Source organism: Pseudophryne corroboree, chromosome 3, assembly GCF_028390025.1.
Source record: "Pseudophryne corroboree isolate aPseCor3 chromosome 3, aPseCor3.hap2, whole genome shotgun sequence".
In the NCBI taxonomy this organism is placed as follows: Eukaryota; Metazoa; Chordata; class Amphibia; order Anura; family Myobatrachidae; genus Pseudophryne; species Pseudophryne corroboree.
The window spans coordinates 2,040,564-2,061,319 of record NC_086446.1 but is presented as its reverse complement, the minus strand read 5'-3'; the positions used below and the strand labels follow the sequence as shown (position 1 = coordinate 2,061,319).

At 49.6% G+C, this 20,756-nt stretch overlaps 1 protein-coding gene across 1 annotated transcript in view; it reads left to right on the top strand.

Moving 5' to 3' along the window:
• LOC135054487 (uncharacterized) overlaps positions 1 to 20,756 on the top strand; it is a 181,573-nt gene that overhangs the window by 24,469 nt on the left and 136,348 nt on the right. The gene's annotated exons all lie outside the window — the stretch shown is intronic.

Sequence of the window (20,756 nt, the reverse complement as noted above, 5' to 3'; positions counted from 1 at the left end):
TCTACAAGTTTGATACCCTGGCTGAGGAGGACCTTGTGTTTGCTCATTCGGTGCTGCAGAGTCATCCGCACTCTCTCGCCCGTTTGGGAGCTTTGGTATAATCCCCATGGTCCTTACGGAGTCCCCAGCATCCACTAGGACGTTAGAGAAAATAAGATTTTACTTACCGGTAAATCTATTTCTCGTAGTCCGTAGTGGATGCTGGGCGCCCGTCCCAAGTGCGGACTTCTTCTGCAATGCTTGTATATAGTTATTGCTTAAATAAGGGTTATGTTATAGTTGCATCAGGGTTTATCTGATGCTCTGTGATTGTTCATACTGTTAACTGGGTAAAGTTATCACAAGTTGTACGGTGTGATTGGTGTGGCAGGTATGAGTCTTACCCTGGATCCCAAAATCCTTTCCTTGTACTGTCAGCTCTTCCGGGCACAGTTTCTCTAACTGAGGTCTGGAGGAGGGACATAGAGGAAGGAGCCAGAGCACACCAGAATCTAAATTCTTTCTTAAAGTGCCCATGTCTCCTGCGGAGCCCGTCTATTCCCCAGGGTCCTTACGGAGTCCCCAGCATCCACTACGGACTACGAGAAATAGATTTACCGGTAAGTAAAATCTTATTTCTCTAACGTCCTAAGTGGATGCTGGGGACTCCGTCAGAACCAGGGGGAATAGCGGCTCCGCAGGAGACAGGGCACAAAAAGTAAAAGCTTTTGGACCTAGGTGGTGTGCACTGGCTCCTCCCCCTATGACCCTCCTCCAAGCCTCAGTTAGATCTTTGTGCCCGGCCGAGAAGGGTGCAATCTAGGTGGCTCTCCTGAGCTGCTTAGAAGTAAAAGTATACTTAGGTTTTTTTATTTTCAGTGAGTCCTGCTGGCAACAGGCTCACTGCAGCGTGGGACTAAGGGGAGAAGAAGCGAACTCACCTGCGTGCAGAGTGGATTGGGCTTCTTGGCTACTGGACATTAGCTCCAGAGGGACGATCACAGGCCCAGCCATGGATGGGTCCCGGAGCCGCGCCGCCGGCCCCCTTACAGATGCTGAAGCAAGAAGAGGTCCATAAATCGGCGGCAGAAGACTTTCCTGTCTTCATAAGGTAGCGCACAGCACTGCAGCTGTGCGCCATTTCTCTCAGCACACTTCACACTTCGGTCACTGAGGGTGCAGGGCGCTGGGGGGGGGCGCCCTGGGAAGCAATGAATTTACCTTATTTGGCAAAAGAATACATCACATATAGCTCCTGGGCTATATGGATGTATTTAACCCCTGCCAGTTTTCCAGAAAAAAGCGGGAGAAGAGCCCGCCGTGAAGGGGGCGGGGCCTATCTCCTCAGCACACAGCGCCATTTTTCCCACACAGCTCCGCTGGTAGGAAGGCTCCCAGTATCTCCCCTGCATCCTGCACTACAGAAACAGGGTAAAAAAGAGAGGGGGGCACTTATTTGGCAAAATAACAGATATAAGCAGCTATAAGGGATAGACACTTATTGTAAGGTTGTCCCTATACATATATAGCGCTCTGGTGTGTGCTGGCAAACTCTCCCTCTGTCTCCCCAAGGGGCTAAGTGGGGTCCTGTCCTCTATCAGAGCATTCCCTGTGTGTGTGCTGGGTGTCGGTACGTGTGTGTCGACATGTATGAGGAGGAAAATGATGTGGAGGCGGAGCAATTGCCTATAATGGTGATGTCGCCCCCTAGGGAGTCGACACCTGAATGGATGGCCGTAATTAAGGAATTACGTGACAGTGTCGGCACGTTACAGAAAACTGTTGACGACATGAGACAGCCGGCAGCTCAGTTAGTGCCTGTCCAGGCGTCTCAAACACCGTCAGGGGCTATAAAACGCCCGTTACCTCAGTGGGTCGACACGGACCCAGACACAGACACTGACTCCAGTGTCGACGGTGAAGAAACAAACGTATTTTCCAGTAGGGCCACACGTTACATGATCACGGCAATGAAGGAGGTTTTGCACATCTCTGATACTGCAAGTACCACGAAAAGGGGTATTATGTGGGGTGTGAAAAAACTACCCGTAGTTTTTCCTGAATCAGATGAATTGAATGAAATGTGTGATGAAGCGTGGGTTTCCCCCGATAAAAAACTGCTAATTTCTAAAAAATTATTGGCATTATACCCTTTCCCGCCAGAGGTTAGGGCTCGTTGGGAAACACCCCCTAGGGTAGATAAGGCGCTCACACGCTTATCAAAACAAGTGGCGTTACCGTCTCCAGAAACGGCCGCCCTTAAGGAGCCAGCAGATAGGAGGCTGGAAAATATCCTTAAAAGTATATACACACATACTGGTGTTATACTGCGACCAGCAATCGCCTCAGCCTGGATGTGCAGTGCTGGGGTGGCGTGGTCGGACTCCCTGACTGAGAATATTGATACCCTGGATAGGGACAGTATTTTATTGACTATTGAGCAATTAAAAGATGCATTTTTATATATGCGAGATGCACAGAGAGATATTTGCACTCTGGCATCAAGAGTAAGTGCGCTGTCCATTTCTGCCAGAAGAGGGTTATGGACGCGACAGTGGTCAGGTGATGCGGATTCAAAACGGCACATGGAGGTATTGCCGTATAAAGGGGAGGAGTTATTTGGGGTCGGTCTATCAGACCTGGTAACCACGGCAACGGCTGGGAAATCCACATTTTTACCTCAAGTCACCTCTCAACAGAAAAAGACACCGTCTTTTCAGCATCAGTCCTTTCGTTCCCATAAAGGCAAGCGGACAAAAGGACAGTCATATCTGCCCCGGGGTAGAGGAAGGGGAAAAAGACTGCAGCAGACAGCTTCTTCCCAAGAACAGAAGCCCTCTTCCGCTTCTGCCAAGTCCTCAGCATGACGCTGGGTCCTTACAAGCAGACTCAGGTACGGTGGGAGGTCGTCTCAGAAATTTCAGCGCGCAGTGGGCTCACTCGCAAGTGAACCCCTGGATCCTGCAAGTAGTATCTCAGGGGTACAAATTGGAATTTGAGACGTCTCCCCCTCGCCGGTTCCTGAAGTCTGCTTTACCAATAGCTCCCTCCGACAGGGAGGCGGTATTGGGAGCCATTCACAAGCTGTACTCCCAACAGGTGATAATAAAAGTACCCCTCCTACAACAAGGGAAGGGATATTACTCCACACTGTTTGTGGTACCGAAACCAGACGGTTCGGTGAGACCGATTTTAAATCTAAAATCTTTGAACACTTATATCAAAAGGTTCAAATTCAAGATGGAATCACTCAGAGCAGTGATAGCGAACCTGGAAGAAGGGGACTATATGGTGTCTCTGGACATCAAGGATGCCTATCTCCATGTCCCGATTTGCCCTTCTCACCAAGGGTATCTCAGGTTCGTAATACAGAACTGTCATTATCAGTTTCAGACACTGCCGTTTGGATTGTCCATGGCACCCCGGGTCTTTACCAAGGTAATGGCCGAAATGATGATTCTTTTTCGAAGAAAAGGCGTATTAATTATCCCTTACTTGGACGATCTCCTAATAAGGGCAAGGTCCAGAGAACAGTTAGAAGTCTGAGTAGCACTATCTCAAGAAGTACTACAACAGCACGGGTGGATTTTAAATATTCCAAAATCGCAGCTGATTCCGACGACACGTCTGCTGTTCCTAGGGATGATTCTGGACACAGTCCAGAAAAAGGTGTTTCTCCCGGAGGAGAAAGCCAGGGAGTTATCCGAGCTAGTCAGGAACCTCCTAAAACCAGGAAAGGTGTCAGTGCATCAATGCACAAGGGTCCTGGGAAAAATGGTGGCTTCTTACGAAGCGATTCCATTCGGCAGATTCCACGCAAGAATTTTTCAGTGGGATCTGCTGGACAAATGGTCCGGATCGCATCTTCAGATGCATCAGAAAATAACCCTGTCTCCAAGGACAAGGGTATCTCTTCTGTGGTGGCTGCAAAGTGCTCATCTCCTAGAGGGCCGCAGATTCGGCATTCAGGACTGGATCCTGGTGACCACGGATGCCAGCCTGAGAGGCTGGGGAGCAGTCACACAAGGAAGAACCTTCCAGGGAGTGTGGTCAAGCCTGGAGACTTCACTTCACATAAATATACTGGAACTAAGGGCAATTTACAATGCTCTAAGCCTAGCAAAGCCTCTGCTTCAGGGTCAGCCGGTGTTGATCCAGTCGGACAACATCACAGCAGTCGCCCACATAAACAGGCAGGGCGGCACAAGAAGCAGGAGGGCAATGACAGAAGCTGCAAGGATTCTGCAATGGGCGGAAAATCATGTGATAGCACTGTCAGCAGTGTTCATTCCGGGAGTGGACAACTGGGAAGCAGACTTCCTCAGCAGACACGACCTACACCCGGGAGAGTGGGGACTTCATCCGGAAGTCTTCCTCATGATTGTGAACCGTTGGGAAAAACCAAAGGTGGACATGATGGCGTCACGCCTCAACAAAAAACTAGACAGGTATTGCGCCAGGTCAAGAGACCCGCAGGCAATAGCTGTGGACGCTCTGGTAACACCTTGGGTGTTCCAGTCGGTGTATGTGTTCCCTCCTCTGCCTCTCTTACCCAAGGTACTGAGAATTATAAGAAGGAGAGGAGTAAGAACTATACTAGTGGCTCCGGATTGGCCAAGAAGGACTTGGTACCCGGAACTTCAAGAGATGCTCACAGAGGACCCGTGGCCTCTGCCGCTAAGAAGGGACCTGCTTCAGCAGGGACCCTGTCTGTTCCAAGACTTACCGCGGCTGCGTTTGACGGCATGGCGGTTGAACGCCGGATTCTGAAGGAAAAAGGCATTCCAGATGAAGTTATTCCTACCCTGATTAAAGCTAGGAAGGATGTAACCGCACAGCATTATCACCGTATTTGGCGAAAATATGTTGCGTGGTGCGAGACCAAGAAGGCCCCGACAGAGGAATTTCAACTAGGTCGTTTCCTACATTTCCTGCAAACAGGACTGTCCATGGGCCTAAAGTTAGGGTCCATTAAGGTTCAAATTTCGGCCTTGTCGATTTTCTTTCAGAGAGAATTGGCTTCATTTCCTGAAGTTCAGACTTTTGTAAAAGGGGTACTGCATATACAGCCTCCCTTTGTGCCCCCAGTGGCACCTTGGGATCTCAATGTAGTTTTGGGATTCCTAAAATCACATTGGTTTGAGCCACTTGCCACGGTGGAATTAAAATATCTCACATGGAAAGTGGTAATGTTGTTGGCCCTGGCTTCTGCCAGGCGAGTATCTGAATTGGCGGCTTTATCCTATAAAAGCCCTTACCTGATATTTCATTCGGATAGGGCGGAATTGAGGACTCGTCCTCAATTTCTTCCTAAGGTGGTTTCAGCGTTTCACCTAAACCAACCTATTGTGGTGCCTGCGGCTACTAGGGACTTGGAGGACTCCCAAGTTGCTGGACGTAGTCAGGGCCCTGAAAATATGTTTCCAGGACGGCTGGAGTCAGGAAATCTGACTCGCTGTTTATCCTGTATGCACCCAACAAGCTGGGTGCTCCTGCTTCTAAGCAGACTATTGCGCGTTGGATTTGTAGTACAATTCAGCTTGCACATTCTGTGGCAGGCCTGCCACAGCCAAAATCTGTAAAAGCCCATTCCACAAGAAAAGTGGGCTCATCTTGGGCAGCTGCCCGAGGGGTCTCGGCTTTACAACTTTGCCGAGCAGCTACTTGGTCAGGGGCAAACACGTTTGCTAAATTCTACAAATTTGATACCCTGGCTGAGGAGGACCTGGAGTTCTCTCATTCGGTGCTGCAGAGTCATCCGCACTCTCCCGCCCGTTTGGGAGCTTTAGTATAATCCCCATGGTCCTGACGGAGTCCCCAGCATCCACTTAGGACGTTAGAGAAAATAAGATTTTACTCACCGATAAATCTATTTCTCGTAGTCCGTAGTGGATGCTGGGCGCCCATCCCAAGTGCGGATTGTCTGCAATACTTGTACATAGTTATTGTTAACAAAATCGGGTTTTTGTTGTAGTGAGCCATCTTTTCAGAGGCTCCTCTGTTATCATACTGTTAACTGGGTTCAGATCACAAGTTGTACGGTGTGATTGGTGTGGCTGGTATGAGTCTTACCCGGGATTCAAAATCCTTCCTTATTGTGTACGCTCGTCCGGGCACAGTATCTTAACTGAGGCTTGGAGGAGGGTCATAGGGGGAGGAGCCAGTGCACACCACCTAGGTCCAAAAGCTTTTACTTTTTGTGCCCTGTCTCCTGCGGAGCCGCTATTCCCCCTGGTCCTGACGGAGTCCCCAGCATCCACTACGGACTACGAGAAATTTATCGGTGAGTAAAATCTTATTTTCTCTGACGTCCTAGTGGATGCTGGGAACTCCGTAAGGACCATGGGGAATAGACGGGCTCCGCAGGAGACTGGGCACTCTAAGAAAGAATTAGGACTACTGGTGTGCACTGGCTCCTCCCTCTATGCCCCTCCTCCAGACCCCAGTTAGAATCTGTGCCCGGCTCGAGCTGGTTGCACACTAGGGGCTCTCCTGAGCTCTTAGTAAAGAAAGTATTTATTAGGTTTTTTATTTTCAGTGAGATCTGCTGGCAACAGACTCACTGCTACGAGGGACTTAGGGGAGAGAAGCGAACCTACCTGCTTGCAGCTAGCTTGGGCTTCTAGGCTACTGGACACCATTAGCTCCAGAGGGATCGAACACAGGCCCAGCCTCGGTCGTCCGGTCCCGGAGCCGCGCCGCCGTCCCCCTTGCAGAGCCAGAAGCAAGAAGAACGTCCTGGAAATTGGCGGCTGAAGACTCCGGTCTTCATTAAGGTAGCGCACAGCACTGCAGCTGTGCGCCATTGCTCCCCATGCACACCACATACTCCGGTCACTGATGGGTGCAGGGCGCTGGGGGGGGGGCGCCCTGGGCTGCAATTAGAGTACCTCAAAATGGCTAAAAACACATAATATAGTCTCATAAATTATATATGTGTAAAAATCCCCTGCCATAATATTGATATAAAGAGCGGGAGAAACCCGTCGAAAAAGGGGCGGGGCTATCTCCCTCAGCACACTGGCGCCATTTTCTCTTCACAGCTCCGCTGGAAGGACGCTCCCTAGGCTCTCCCCTGCAGTTTCCATGCTCAATAGGGTAAAAAAGAGAGGGGGGGCACTAAATTTAGGCGCAATACTGTGTATTATAGCTGCTATAGGGAAAATAACTTTGTGTAGTGTAAATCCATGTTTATATAGCGCTGTGGTGTGTGCTGGCATACTCTCTCTCTGTCTCCCCAAGGGACTTTGTGGGGTCCTGTCCTCAGTCAGAGCATTCCCTGTGTGTGTGCGGTGTGTCGGTACGGCTGTGTCGACATGTTTGATGAGGAGGCTTATGTGGAGGCGGAGCAGGTGCCGATAAATGTGATGTCACCCCCTGCGGGGTCGACACCAGAGTGGATGGATATGTGGAAGGTATTAACCGACAGTGTCAACTCCTTACATAAAAGGCTGGATGACGTAACAGCCGTGGGACAGCCGGCTTCTCAGCCCGTGCCTGCCCAGGCGTCTCAAAGGCCATCAGGGGCTCAAAAACGCCCGCTACCTCAGATGGCAGACACAGATGTCGACACGGAGTCTGACTCCAGTGTCGACGACGACGAGACTAATGTACATTCCACTAGGGCTATCCGTTGCATGATTACGGCAATGAAAAATTTGTTGCACATTTCTGACATTAACCCAAGTACCACTAAAAAGGGTATTATGTTTGGGGAGAAAAAGCAACCAGTGGTTTTTCCCCCTTCAGATGAGTTAAATGAAGTGTGTGAAGAAGCGTGGGCTTCCCCTGATAAAAAACTAGTGATTTCTAAAAAGTTACTAATGGCGTACCCTTTCCCGCCAGAGGACAGGGTACGTTGGGAGACATCCCCGAGGGTGGATAAAGCACTCACACGCTTGTCAAAAAAGGTGGCACTACCGTCTCAGGATACGGCCGCCTTAAAGGAGCCTGCGGATAGAAAGCAGGAGGCTATCCTGAAGTCTGTATATACACACTCAGGTACTATACTGAGACCTGCTATTGCTTCAGCATGGATGTGCAGTGCTGCAGCTGCGTGGTCTGATTCCCTGTCAGATAACATTGATTCCCTTGACAGGGACACTATATTGCTAACCATAGAGCATATTAAAGACGTAGTCTTATACATGAGAGATGCACAGAGGGATATTTGCCGGCTGGCATCTAGAATAAATGCAATGTCCATTTCTGCCAGGAGAGTATTATGGACTCGGCAGTGGACAGGTGATGCGGATTCTAAAAGGCACATGGAGGTTTTGCCTTACAAGGGTGAGGAATTGTTTGGGGATGGTCTCTCGGACCTCGTTTCCACAGCGACAGCTGGGAAGTCGACATTTTTACCCCAGGTTCCCTCACAGCCAAAGAAAGCACCGTATTATCAGGTACAGTCCTTTCGGCTCCAGAAAGGCAAGCGGGTTAAAGGCGCGTCCTTTCTGCCCAGAGGCAGGGGTAGAGGGAAAAAGCTGCACCATACAGCCAGTTCCCAAGAACAGAAATCCTCCCCTGCTTCCACTAAATCCACCGCATGACGCTGGGGCTCCACTGGTGGAGCCAGGTGCGGTGGGGGCCCGTCTCCGGAACTTCAGCGACCGGTGGGTTCGCTCACATGTGGATCCCTGGGTTCTACAAGTGGTATCTCAGGGATACAAGCTGGAATTCGAGACGTCTCCCCCTCGCCGTTACCTCAAATCAGCCTTGCCAGCTACTCCCCCGGACAGGGAGGTAGTGCTGGCGGCAATTCACAAGCTGTTCCTCCAGCAGGTGATAATAAAAGTTCCCCTCCTTCAACAGGGACGGGGTTACTATTCCACAATGTTTGTGGTACCGAAACCAGACGGTTCGGTGAGACCCATTCTAAATTTAAAATCCTTGAACACTTATATAAGAAGGTTCAAGTTCAAAATGGAATCGCTCAGGGCGGTTATTGCAAGCCTGGAAGAAGGGGATTACATGGTATCACTGGACATCAAGGATGCGTACCTGCATGTCCCCATTTACCTACCTCACCAGGTGTACCTCAGTTTTGTGGTACAAGACTGCGATTACCAATTCCAGACGTTGCCGTTTGGTCTGTCCACGGCACCGAGGGTATTTACCAAGGTAATGGCCGAAATGATGATACTCCTTTGAAAGAAGGGAGTTATAATTATCCCATACTTGGACGATCTCCTTATAAAGGCGAGGTCCAGGGAGCAGTTGTTGGTCGGAGTAGCACTATCTCAGGAAGTGCTACAACAGCACGGCTGGATTCTGAATATTCCAAAGTCGCAGCTGGTTCCTACGACGCGTCTGCTGTTCCTGGGTATGATTCTGGACACAGAACAGAAGAAGGTGTTTCTCCCGGAGGAGGAGGCCAAGGAGTTGTCATCTCTGGTCAGAGACCTCCTAAAACCAAAACAGGTGTCGGTGCATCACTGCACGCGAGTCCTGGGAAAGATGGTAGCTTCTTACGAAGCAATTCCATTCGGCAGGTTCCATGCAAGGATCTTTCAGTGGGATCTGTTAGACAAGTGGTCCGGATCGCATCTTCAGATGCATCGGCTGATCACCCTGTCCCCGAGGGCCAGGGTGTCTCTGCTGTGGTGGCTGCAGAGTGCTCATCTCCTAGAGGGCTGCAGATTCGGCATACAGGACTGGGTCCTGGTGACCACGGATGCAAGCCTCCGAGGTTGGTGGGCAGTCACTCAGGGAAGAAACTTCCAAGGACAATGGTCGAGTCAGGAGGCTTCCCTACACATAAATATTCTGGAACTAAGGGCCATTTACAATGCCCTAAGTCAGGCAAGACCCCTGCTTCAAAACCAGCCGGTGCTGATTCAGTCAGACAACATCACGGCGGTCGCCCATGTAAACCGACAGGGCGGCACAAGAAGCAGGATGGCGATGGCAGAAGCCACAAGGATTCTCCGATGGGCGGAAAATCACGTGATAGCACTGTCTGCAGTGTTTATTCCGGGAGTGGACAACTGGGAAGCAGACTTCCTCAGCAGGCACGACCTCCACCCGGGAGAGTGGGGACTTCATCCAGAAGTCTTCCAACTGATTGTAAACCGTTGGGAAAGGCCACAGGAGGACATGATGGCGTCCCGCCTAAACAAAAAGCTAAAAAGTTATTGCGCCAGGTCAAGGGACCCTCAGGCGATAGCTGTGGACGCTCTAGTGACACCGTGGGTGTACCAGTCGGTTTATGTGTTCCCTCCTCTTCCTCTCATACCAAAGGTGCTGAGGATAATAAGAAAGAGAGGAGTAAGAACTATACTCATCGTTCCGGATTGGCCAAGAAGGACTTGGTACCCGGAACTGCAAGAAATGATCTCAGAGGACCCTTTGCCTCTGCCTCTCAGACAGGACCTGCTACAGCAGGGGCCCTGTCTGTTCCAAGACTTACCGCGGCTGCGTTTGACGGCATGGCGGTTGAACGCCGGATCCTGATGGAAAAGGGCATTCCGGTTGAAGTCATTCCTACGCTGATAAAAGCTAGGAAAGATGTGACAGCAAAACATTATCACTGCATATGGCGAAAATATGTTGCTTGGTGTGAGGCTATGAAGGCCCCCACAGAAGAATTTCAGCTGTGTCGTTTTCTGCACTTCCTACAGTCAGGAGTGACTATGGGCCTAAAATTGGGTTCCATTAAAGTCCAGATTTCGGCCCTGTCTATTTTCTTTCAAAAAGAACTGGCTTCACTGCCTGAAGTTCAGACGTTTGTTAAGGGAGTGCTGCATATTCAGCCCCCTTTTGTGCCCCCAGTGGCACCTTGGGATCTCAACGTTGTGTTGGATTTCCTAAAATCACATTGGTTTGAGCCACTTCAGACCGTGGAATTAAAATATCTCACGTGGAAAGTGGTCATGCTTTTGGCCTTGGCTTCGGCTAGGCGGGTGTCAGAATTGGCGGCTTTGTCCTGTAAAAGCCCCTATCTGATCTTCCATATGGACAGAGCAGAATTGAGGACGCGTCCCCAATTCCTCCCTAAGGTGGTATCAGCGTTTCATTTGAACCAACCTATTGTGGTGCCTGCGGCTACTCGGGACTTGGAGGCCTCCAAGTTGCTGGACGTAGTCCGGGCCCTGAAAATCTATGTTTCTAGGACGGCTAGAGTCAGAAAGACTGACTCGCTGTTTATCCTGCATGCACCCAACAAGCTGGGTGCTCCTGCTTCTAAGCAGACTATTGCTCGCTGGATCTGCTCCACGATTCAATTTGCACATTCTGCGGCTGGACTGCCACATCCTAAATCAGTAAAGGCCCATTCCACGAGGAAGGTGGGCTCTTCTTGGGCGGCTGCCCGAGGGGTCTCGGCTTTACAAGTTTGCCGAGCTGCTACCTTGTCGGGATCAAACACGTTTGCAAAATTCTACAAGTTTGATACCCTGGCTGAGGAAGACCTTGAGTTTGCTCACTCGGTGCTGCAGAGTCATCCGCACTCTCCCGCCCGTTTGGGAGCTTTGGTATAATCCCCATGGTCCTTACGGAGTTCCCAGCATCCACTAGGACGTCAGAGAAAATAAGAATTTACTCACCGGTAATTCTATTTCTCGTAGTCCGTAGTGGATGCTGGGCGCCCATCCCAAGTGTGGATTGTCTGCAATACTTGTATATAGTTATTGCCTAACTAAAGGGTTATTGTTATGAGCCATCTGTTCGTGAGGCTCAGTTGTTATTCATACTGTTAACTGGGTATAGTATCACGAGTTGTACGGTGTGATTGGTGTGGCTGGTATGAGTCTTACCCGGGATTCCAAATCCTTTCCTTATTGTGTCAGCTCTTCCGGGCACAGTTTCCCTAACTGAGGTCTGGGGGAGGGGCATAGAGGGAGGAGCCAGTGCACACCAGTAGTCCTAATTCTTTCTTAGAGTGCCCAGTCTCCTGCGGAGCCCGTGTATTCCCCATGGTCCTTACGGAGTTCCCAGCATCCACTATGGACTACGAGAAATAGAATTACCGGTGAGTAAATTCTTATTTTTCCTCATCGGACCTACCGGCTTCTCCCCCAGAAAGGGAGATAATATTAAATACAATTCACACATTGTATCTCCAACAGGTGGTGCTCAAGGCTCCCCTCCTGCAACAAGGAAGGGGATATGACTCAACCTTGGCTGTAGGCCCGAAACCGTACGGTTCGGTCAGACCTATTTTAAAATTAAAATCTCTGAACCTATACGGGAAAAGGTTCAAATTCAAAGTGGAATCGCCCAGAGCGATCATCGCCAGCCTGGAAGGGGGGGGATTTGATGGTGTATCTAGACATAAAGGCTGCATACCTTCATGTTCCCATTTATCCACCCCATCAGGCGAACCTGACAATTGCGGTACAGTATTGTCATTACCAATTTCAGGGTAATTGGCGGAAATAATGGTGCTCCTACACAAGCAAGGAGTCACAGTTATCCCATACTTGGACGATCTCCTAATAAGGGCGAGATCAAAAGAGCAGTTGTTGAACAGCGTGTCACTTTCGCTGAAGGTGTCACAGCAACACGGCTGGATTCTCAATTTCCTGAGGTCACAGTTGGTTCCTATGACTCGTCTGCCCTTCTTGGGTATGATTCTGGATACGGACCAGAAATGGGTTTACCTTCAGATAGAGAAGGCCCAGGAACTCATGACTCTAGTCAGGGACCTATTGAAACCAAGACAGGTGTCAGTGTATCACTGCACTCGAGTCCTGGGAAAAAACATTCCCTTCGGCAGGTTCCATGCGAGGACTTCAAATAGGACCTACTGGACAAGTGGTCCGGGTCACATCTACAGATTCATCAGTTGATCACCCTATCCCCCAGGGCCAGGGTATCTCTACTGTGGTGGCTGCAGAGTGCTCACCTTCTAGAGGGCCGCAGATTCGGCATTCAGGACTGGATCCTGGTGACCACGGACGCGAGCCTCCGAGGCTGGGGAGCAGTCACACCGGGAAGAAATTTCCAAGGTCTTTGGTCAAGTCAAGAGACTTGTCTTCACATCAACATATTGGAACTAAGGGCCATATACAACGCCCTACCTCAAGCGGAGACCTTACTTCGCGACCAACCGGTTCTGATCCAGTCAGACAACGTCACCGCAGTAGCTCATGTAAACCGCCAAGGCGGCACAAGGAGCAGATTGGCGATGGCGGAAGCCACCAGAATTCTTCGCTGGGCAGAGAATCATGTAAGAGCACTGTCAACAGTGTTCATTCCGGAAGTGAACAACTGGGAAACAGACTTCTTCAGCAGACACGACCTACGTCCTGGAGAGTGGGGACTTCATCAGGAAGTCTTCGCACAGATTGCAGTTCGGTGGGGACTGCCACAGATAGACATGATGGCGTCCCGCCTCAACAAAAAGCTGCAGAGTTATTGCGCCTGGTCAAGAGACCCTCAGGCAGTAGCGGTAGACGCCCTAGTGACACCGTGGGTGTTCCAGTCAGTCTATGTATTTCCTCCTCTTCCTCTCATACCCAAGGGTTGAGAATAATAAGAAAAAGAGGAGTGAGAACAATCCTCATTGTTCCAGATTGGCCACGAAGGATCTGGTATCCGGATCTGCAGGAAATGCTTACAAAAGATCCGTGGCCTCTTCCTCTAAGGCAGGACCTGTTGCAACAGGGCCCATGTCTGTTCCAAGACTTACCGCGGCTGTGTTTGACGGCATGGCGGTTTAACGCCGGATCCTAGTGACAAAAAGGCTAGGAAGGACGTGACATCTAAACATTATCACTGTATATGGCGAAAATATGCTTCTTGGTAGGAGGCCAGGAATGCTCCTAGGGAAGAATTCCATCTGGGCCGTTTCCTTCACTTCCTACAAACTGGAGTGAATTTGGGCCTAAAATTAGGCTCCATTAAGGTTCAGATTTTGGCCCTATCCATTTTTCAAAAAGAATTGGCTTTTCTCCCAGAAGTTCAGACTTTTTTGAAGGGAGTGCTGCATATTCAGCCTCCTTTTGTACCTCCGGTGGAGCCTTGGGACCTTAACGTGGTGTTAAGTTCCTTAAGTCACACTGGTTTGTACCACTTAAAACGGTGGAGTTGAAATATCTCACTTGGAAGGTGGTCATGTTATTAGCCTGGGCTTCGGCTAGGCGAGTGTCGGAATTAGCGGCTTTGTCACATAAAAGCCCTATCTGATTTCCATATGGATAAAGCGGAATTGCGGACCCGTCCTCAATTCCTGCCAAAAGTGGTTTCATCCTTTCATATGAACCAACCTATTGGGGTGCCTGTGGCTATGCGTGACTTGGAGGATTCAGAGTCACTTGATGTGGTCAGGGCTTAGAAAATTTACGTAGCCAGTACGGCTAGAGTCAGAAAAACAGAAGCACTGTTTATCCTATATGCGACCAACAAGATTGGTGCCCCTGCTTCCTAGCAGACTTTTGCTCGCTGGATCTGTAGCATGATTCAGCAAGCGCATTCTACGGCTGGTTGCCGTTGCCTAAATCAGTCAAGGCCCATTCCACTAGGAAAGTGGGCTCTTCTTGGGCGGCTGCCCGGGGGGTTTCGACACTACAGCTGTGCCGAGCTGCTACTTGGTCGGGTTCAAACACCTTTGCAAAGTTCTATAAGCTTGATACCCTGGCTGAGGGGGACCTCCTGTTTGCTCAATTGGTGCTGCAGAGTCATCCGCACTCTCCCGCCCGTTTGGGAGCTTTGGTATAATCCCCATGGTCCTTACGGAGTCCCCAGCATCCTCTAGGACGTAAGAGAAAATAAGATTTTAAACCTACCGGTAAATCTTTTTCTCGTAGTTCGTAGAGGATGCTGGGCGCCCGCCCCAAGTGCGGACTGCTTCTGCAATACTTCTATATAGTTATTGCTTGAATAAGGGTTATGTTATAGTTGCATCGGTCTTGAACCGATGCTATGTTGTTTTCATACTGATAACTGGGTCATTTATCACAAGTTATACGGTGTGGCTGGTATGAATCTTGCCCTTGGATTAACGAAAATCCTTTCCTCGTACTGTCCGTCTCCTCTGGGCACAGTTTCTCTAACTGAGGTCTGGAGGAGGGGCATAGAGGGAGGAGCCAGTGCACACCCAGGATCTAAAGTCTTTCTTAAAGTGCCCATGTCTCCTGCGGAGCCAGTCTATCCCCATGGTCCTTACGGAGTCCCCAGCATCCTCTACGGACTACGAGAAAAAGATTTACAGGTAGGTATAAAATCTTATTTTATATATATATATATATATATATATATATATATATATATATATATATATATATATATATATATATATATATATATATATATATATATATATATGTATATATATGTATGTATATATATATATATATGTATATATATGTATGTATGTATTACTTTGTATTGCTAGTCCAGTGCAGTCTTATTGTTTGGTATAATTTCTGCATTGTACATTTGTGACTTTGTGTGTGTGCATGTAGCTGCTGCGTGGTTGCCATCTCGTGTATTTCACTCAGCGTGCTACACCTATATTCTGTAACCTGAGGGGGCTAAGTGCGTCAGGTTTGTTAACTACTATAGGTGTTTCACAAGATATACTTACTGTGTATTTTTCTCTGTGATTTATAGTCACCATATATCTCTTGGATTCCCGGTTTGTGCTGATACACTACACTGGGGGTTCTTGTTCAGTATATCGCTGCTCATATTGTACCAGGTTGCCTGATATTGAGCTTATCATTATGTAAGCTACAAGGGGCAACGGAACTGGGGCTACTCCCACATTGCGTGGTGGTGATGCTGCAGACACTTTTGATGAGAACATGGCAGCAGAGAGTTCAGGTTCAGGGGGTTCCTTACCTCCCAATGGGTCTGTAGCACTGGGGGCCACTAATGACCCACCTTGGGCTACATTCTCGACGTTATTAAATACACTGGTTACAAAACTTACGCCCCCTGTGGGATCACCTATGCTTGTGCAGCAGTTTATGGTCCCTGCAGTCAATCAGCCATGGGCAGATCAAATCTCATCTCAGTTACAGCATTTGAGGTCTTCTAAACGGGCCATTACCTCCTCACAATCCACCGCTGTTCAGGACACATCCTCTGAGGAGGACGGTGCATATACTGACCCCACAGACACTGACGCTGATGCTTCTGATGGGGTAGGGAAGTCATTGGTGGATGTCCCTGATTTGATTGAGGCTATCGGGCTCATTCTTCAAGTCTCTGATGAACCTGAGCCTGAGGCTGTCTCTAAAAATCCGGACAGATTTAAACGTAAGAAGGTGGTTAAACAAGGTTTACCTCATTCTCAACACCTGGCTGACATACGTCAGGAATCCTGGGAAAATCCGGGAACTAAATTCACACCGCATAAGAGACTGTTTGCTCGCTATCCTCTCTCTGCGGAGCTATGTAAAAATTGGGAAACTCAACCGGACGGTTCGGTAAGACCCATTTTGAATCTAAAATCCTTGAATCCTTTCCTGAAGGTTTTGAAGTTCAAAATGGAATCCTTGCGAGCAGTGATTTACGTGCCTGGAAGACCAGGAATTCATGGTTTCCTTGGATATCAAGGACGCATATCTCCATATTCTGATTTGGCCGCCTCATCACGCGTACCTGAGGTTTACCCTGCTGGACAACCACTACCAATTCCAGGCACTACCCTTCGGCCTGTCCACAGTTCCGAGGGTGTTCACGAAGGTGATGGCACAGATGATGTTCCAGCTCCGGTTCCAGGGAGTCAATGTTGTTCCTTACCTGGACGATCTTCTGATCAAAGCAAAATCCAGGGAGCTTTTGCTGCTCCATATCGACCGCACTATCCAACTTCTGTCACACCATGGGTGGATCCTCAACTTACAGAAATTCCACCTGGAGCCGTCTCAACGGCTCCTGTACCTGGGGATGTTGCTGGATACTGTGGCCGAGAAGGTGTTCCTACCAGAGGACAAGGTGAGAACACTTCAGGAGATGGTCCGCATGGTGCTCCGACCTACTCCAGTATCCATCCACCTTTGCATAAGATTGTTGGGATAGATGGTCGCCTCATACGAGGCGATCCAATATGGGAGGTTCTATGCCAGGACTTTTCAGCTGTATTTCCTGAGCAAATGTTCCGGATATCATCTTCAGATGCACCGGATGATACGTCTGTCGACCTCAAGCCAGGATTTCACTCCTGTGGTGGCTGCAATCCTCCAATGTCTTGGAAGGCCGGAGTTTCGGGATTCAGGATTGGATTCTCCTTACAACGGATGCGAGTCTGAGAGGATGGGGAGCTGTCACCCAAGTGGCGCAGTTCCAGGGCAGGTGGTCAGCCCACGACGCCCTCCTTCCGATCAACATTCTGGAGCTTCGGGCGATCTACAATGCTGTGCTCTCCTCTGCTCAAGGACCACGCGATCCAAGTACAGTCGCCAACACCACAGCAGTGGCGTACATCAATCGACAAGGAGGAACAAAAAGCATCTCCTGCATGCGAGAGGTGCCAGAAATACTCCTCTGGGCAGAAAGAAATGCAAGAGCAATGTCTGCAATCTTCATTCCGGGTGTGGACAACTGGGAAGCGGTTTTCCTGAGTCGTCACGAACTGCACCCGGGGGAGTGAGGTCTCCACCAGCAGGTGTTCCAACAGATCGTCCACCGGTGGGGCTGACCACAGATAGACATGATGGCTTCTCGTCTCAATAAGAAGCTTCATTGGTATTGCTCACGAACCAGGGACCCTCAGGAGAGGGCAGTGGATGCGCTGATGTCGCCTTGGCCTTTCCGGCTGGTCTACCTGTTTCCTCCAATTCCGTTGCTCCCAAGGGTTCTCAAACACATCAGACATCAGGGAGTCCAGACAATTCTGATTGCCCCGGATTGTCCTCGGATGGCGTGGTACGTGGATCTTCTGGACATGTCCGTAGAAGACCCTTGACCTCTACCCCTCAGAAGAGATCTCCTTCAAAAAGGACTGTTCATCTACCCGGACTTACAGCGGCTTCGTTTGACGGCATGGAGGTTGAGCGGCACATCCTAGCTCACAAGAGCCTTTCCAAAAAGGTTATTGCTACCATGGTTCAGGCCAGGAAACCTATGACGTCAAAACACTCTCATCATATTGGGAGAAGATCTGTCTCTTGGTGCGAGTAATGCACGTATCCGCCTGCGGAGTTCCACTTGGGACGTTTCTTACGTTTCCTGCAGTATGGTGTACGGGATCCCCCATATTTTTAGAACCAGCACCGGGCTCTGCGTCCAGTCCTGGTGCAAAAAATACGGGGGACAAAGAGTGTAGGGGTCCCCCGTATTTTTTGAACCAGCACCGGGCTCCACTAGCTGGGGAGATAATGCCACAGCTGGGGGATACTTTTATACCGGTCCCTGTGGCCGTGGCATTAAAACCCCAACTAGTCACCCCTGGCCGGGGAACCCTGGAGGAGTGGGGACCCCTTCAATCAAGGGGTCCCCCCCCCCCCCCTCCAGCCACCCAAGGGCCAGGGGTGAAGCCCAAGGCTGTCCTTCCCACCCATCCATGGGCTGCGGATGGGTGGCTGATAGCCTTGTGTAAAATTAAAGAATATTGTTTTTTTGCAGAAGAACTACAAGTCCCAGCAAGCCTCCACCGCAAGCTGGTACTTGGAGAACCACAAGTACCAGCATACGGGGGGAAAACGGGCCCGCTGGTACCTGTAATTCTACTGCAAGAAAATACCCAAATAAAAACAGGACACGCACACCTTGAAAGTAAAACTTTATTACATACATGCCGACACACACATACTTACCTATGTTGACACGCCAACTGTGTCCACCTCTCCGTCTGTCGACGTCTCCAAGAATCCGGGGTACCTGAAAATAAAATTATATACTCACCTAAATCCAGTGTCCTGTTCTTTTATTTGTAATCCACATACTTGGCAAAAAACAAACCGCATACCCGATCCACACGGACTGAAAGGGGTCCCATGTTTACACATGGGACCCCTTTTCCCGAATGTTGAGACCCCCTGTGACTCCTGTCACAGAGGGTCCCTTCAGCCAATCAGGGAGCGCCACGTCGTGGCACTCTCCTGATTGGCTATGCGCGTCTGAGCTGGCAGACAGCGCATCGCACAGCCCCCTCCATTATGTTCAATGGTGGTAACTTTGCGGTCAGTTCCCACGCATGCTGGGTCAGTGCCCGTTTCCCCCCCGCATGCTGGTACTTGTGGTTCTCCAAGTACCAGCTTGCGGGGGAGGCTTGCTTGGGACTTGTAGTTCTGCTACAAACAATATTATTTGATTTTTACACATGGCTATCAGCCCCCCATCCGCAGCCCTTGGATGGGGGGGGGACAGCCTTGGGTGGCTGGAGGGGGGGGACCCCTTGATTGAAGGTGGGGGTTTTAATGCCACGGCCGCAGGGACCGGCATAAAAGTGTCCCCCGGCTGTGGCATTATCTGTCCAGCTAGTGGAGCCCGGTGCTGGTTCAAAAAATACGGGGGACCCCTACACTTTTTGTCCCCCATATCTTTTGCACCAGGACCGGACGCAGAGCCCGGTGCTGGTTCTAAAAATATGGGGGATCCCCAGTCAATCCCCCCCCCCCCCCCGTATTTTTACAACCAGGACCGGCTCAAAGAGCCCGAGGCTGGTTATGCTTAGGAGGGGGGACCCCACGCAATTTTTTTCTGGGTTTTTACCATTTATTGTACCGTCTGAAAAGTCTAATCCAGGACGCACTAATCCGTCAATTGGTCTGTTTTTCGACAGCGGGACTGTCGAATCCGTTTTTTATTATTTTTTATTGAATATGTCGAATTCTGGTACCCGCCGGCCGGAATTTGACTGTCGAATTGTGTCGAATTTAAAAACGGGCAAAAAGTGCAGCAATTCGCCCGGAATTGCATATACCCCATAGAGTTTTTATGCGACTTGCAATACTGCCACTTGTCAGAAAATTTGGATAAATTGTACTTCACTATATTATGTTCTCTCCTTCTATTTTGGGGATTCCACTTAAATTGGAGTGGTAAAGTGTTCATCTGTATATACGGACATTCCCTCTTCAGACTGAAAATACTGTCTCTAGTAACCCAGGGAGCGCACCACAGCAAACTCTAGAACACAAACTGAATTATTTTGGGATACTGGTGACCAACCCGGCTGGTGGATTGCAGCACCTTTTAATTGATGCGCCGTCTGTACACTTCTTTTCTTTCTGGTGATGTTACTGGCCCCGGCTTCTGCTAGGCGTGTCTCAGAATTGGGGCCTTATCATGTAAAAGTCCATATTTGATCTTTTACGAGAACAGAGCGGAGCTCAGGACTAGACAGCAGTACCTGCCATAGGTGGTCTCCGCGTTTCACCTGAATCAACCTATTGTGGTTCCGTCCAGTTCTGATACTTCTACTCCTCTGTAGGCATTGGATGCGGTGCGAGCCTTGAAAATCTATGTCAAGCGAACAGCTTGAATTAGAAAGACGGATTCCCTGTTTGTGCTCTCTGATGCGCAGAAAAAAGGGTTACCCTGCTTCTAAGCAGTCCATTGCTCGTTGGATTAAGCTTACTATCCAACAGGCCTATGTGTCGGCAGCCTTACCGGTTCCACAGTCTCTGAAGGTTTACTCTACAAGATCAGTGGGCTCTTCCTGGGCGGCTGCCCGTGGAGTCTCTGCCCTACAACTATGCCGAGCTGCTACCAGGTCGGGGACGAACACCTTTGTGAAGTTCTACAGGTTTGATACCCTGGCCAAAGAGGATAACCAGTTTGGGCAGGCGGTACTGCAGTTGTCTCCGCACGTTTCCGCCAGTTCTAGAAGCTTTGGGACATCCCCATCGTACTAATCTGTCCCCAATATCCCTCATGGATGTTAG